The sequence below is a fragment of the Garra rufa genome, chromosome 6 (genome assembly GCF_049309525.1).
Source record: "Garra rufa chromosome 6, GarRuf1.0, whole genome shotgun sequence".
Lineage (NCBI taxonomy): Eukaryota > Metazoa > Chordata > Actinopteri > Cypriniformes > Cyprinidae > Garra > Garra rufa.
Window position 1 is genome coordinate 4,316,956 of NC_133366.1, and position 2,850 is coordinate 4,319,805.

At 37.4% G+C, this 2,850-nt stretch overlaps 1 long non-coding RNA gene across 1 annotated transcript; it reads right to left on the bottom strand.

The window, feature by feature from the left end:
- Positions 1–311: 311 nt before the first annotated feature.
- Positions 312–2,123, bottom strand: LOC141336446 (uncharacterized). Its single transcript, XR_012355711.1, has 3 exons — positions 2,002–2,123; positions 1,749–1,856; positions 312–433 (listed from the first exon to the last, which is right to left on the bottom strand). It is a non-coding gene; the product is annotated as an uncharacterized lncRNA (long non-coding RNA).
- Between the last annotated feature and the right edge of the window lie 727 nt (positions 2,124–2,850).

Below are 2,850 nucleotides of genomic sequence, written 5' to 3' on the forward strand. Positions count from 1 at the left end.
TGAAGCAGAAGTGAAAATTCAAGAGAGGAGGACTGGTCTTTTATTAGAATGTATTTGTGAGAACTGCATATTCAGAAAATATCCTTGATGGTCTTATTTTATCCAACGTAGTTTTTTGTGATCGTTTTAGTACTTACCCTTGATTCAGTGGTGAATCATCCACCCATTTCATGTTGCTCTCCTTCTCTGTGTCAGACAAACCAATCCACACTGGCTCCTTGATGAATGAAGATATGTGTCTCTGTGTGTGAATAAAAACAGGAATAAGTGTGATTCCTCTCATTCAGTAACAGACACTAACACAAACTCACCTGCTTCTCTTCACTGTTGATAATGACCAGATCAGCACCAAGATCCTTACAGTACTGCCTGCTGTCAGACCAGCTCTTCAACTCATTGGACATGAACAAGCCATCTGGACCCCACAGATATCCTTAGAGAAACACAGAGGATGTAGTTTCTGCACTTGTCACCTAATCTAGCAGAAATACAGCACTTTTTCAAACAATCGGTTCAAATGGCTTTTTTGGGCATCACACCTCTCCCAAAGTGTAAACAGGAGTCATCATGGGCTCTCTGATTGGTCTGCGGCTACATGGACCCATTGAGGCTTTCAACCATTATAACAAAATTTGTCATTTAGAAGATGCTTTTATACAAAGTGACTTCAAAGCAATCAAAATCAACAAAAGAGCACTGCTATAAAGTGCTATGACAAGTTTCAGATTAGCTATAAGGTGCCATAGAATGGAAAACTGTATTTACCTTGGCATAGTTGAATAATAACAGTTCAGTACATGGACATCACATACCATGAGTCTCAAACACCAATGTTTCCTCCTTATATAAATCTGGTGTTTGCAAAAGACCACTGAAAAATAGGCCAATTCCAACATAACACAGACTATGGTGTTATAATCAAAATCATTAATAGTTAGGCCCCCAAGATTTGCATCTAGGCTACTGTGAAAAAAACAAAGCGAGGACAATAGCGAAAATGGCAGATCAGGGAAATAAATGTTATGTTCCTGGTTGTGCTGGAGTGCCCCTGGTGAAAACAACAGCTTAAACCTGCCTTGGCTGGTTTTAGCTGGTCATAGCTGGTCAGCAGGCTGGTTTTGGCCACTTTCCCAGCCTAGCCAGGCTGGGAAACCAGCTAAAACCAGCCACTTCTATCTAAACCAGCTAAGACCAGGCAACCAGCCTTGGCTGGTTTTAGCTGTTTTTTTTCAGCAGGGACTGCTGCTGTAGTATAACGTTACACAGAGCACCTGTGCTCACAAATCTCAAAAGTGAAAGTAAAAAGTGACCGTTCATTCAAAACAGCAGTTTTAGTGCCCCACATATTAATAGCGGCTCAAGCTTAGCAATTAAATATATATTTTTCTCCATGCGTTTCCTTCCTGCTGTGCTGCGAAATGAGCCGCTCTGTGAAACAGCCAATCAGAGCAGAGCTCATCATTATTATTCATTAACCTTCCAAATAAGGTAATAACAAACCACTTAATTCTAGGGACAAATCATACGGTTGTAAAACTGTTTCTGGACAATTTTTGCCCTTACCCATGCCATATACCTTCTATGGAGATATCAGAGAACAATTTCAAATGCATTGTATCAATGCATTCTGTGGCACCTTTAATGCACTATATATAGCAAGGTTAGAATAGAGACGGTTTAAAAAAGCCTAAGCGAGATATAAGAGATTTAAAAAACAAACTAACAAACAAACAAAAAACAGTTCTAACCTCGCTTAGGACCAGCTTGACAGCGCTGCAGTAAGATGACGAAAGCAATTAGAAGAAGACACATGATTCCAAGACACACAGTGATTGGCATCAAAAATTGCCTTTCTCCTGTCAGACATGAAGAAAACACAAAAGTATTGATTAATATTTTCAATGCAGTGAAATATGCAAATAAGAACATGTGATGCAAAGTAAATAATATACTGTTCTTAGAAAATGGTCATCTCTGTTTGGAACTGAAGGATCTGCTTACCGTGACTTCGAGCTCTTCTATCATTCTGGCGCTGTATTCGATGTCCAATCGTGTCCCTAAAATGTCGGTGATTAGCATTTTCATTGTAGTAATGTCCATTAAATTCCATTTTTTGTTTTTGCGTCCTACGGTAGGCTACGTCTTCACAGATGAGCTGTGGTCTTTTAAATGATGATTCTGATATGATACAGTTAAATAGTGCTAAGTTTACACAGGAAGTGATTTCATCTCACACATGTCCTTTACTGTAAATATAGATGTATAGTCTGACACTCTCCTCTGCATCACTGTGGTACTGTGACCTAAGCTGAGATCTGGCTGAAGGAAGTTCAGAAGATCCCATCTTCTTTTCAGATCCGAAAAAACAAACAAACAAACAAACGGAAACACCCACAGGTCAAAACCTCCAATGGGCTTGCATTTGTCATAGTTGGTTACTGGATCTGAAATGTCCTCAGTTTACATATCTTCATTTCTAAACAATGAACAATGAAAATGAGTAATATATATGAGTAATATATATATATATATATACACTGTAAAAAGTTTGCTGTAAATTTTACAGTAACTTACTGGCAGCTGGATGCCAGTAAGTTACTGTAAAAATGTTTACAGTATTATTACTGTAAGTGCATATACAGTACTAAAACATCTTTACTGTAATTTCATTTACAGTATTTTTACTGTAATTTCATTTACAGCATTTTTACTGTGTCTTCAATTACAGTATTTTTACTGTATTTTCAATTACAGTATCAGTACTATAGAGTTTATTTTCATTTATTTTAAACATTTTTTACCTGTAAAAACAATCCAATTGTCGTACAGCACTGAAATTCAAGATTTTTA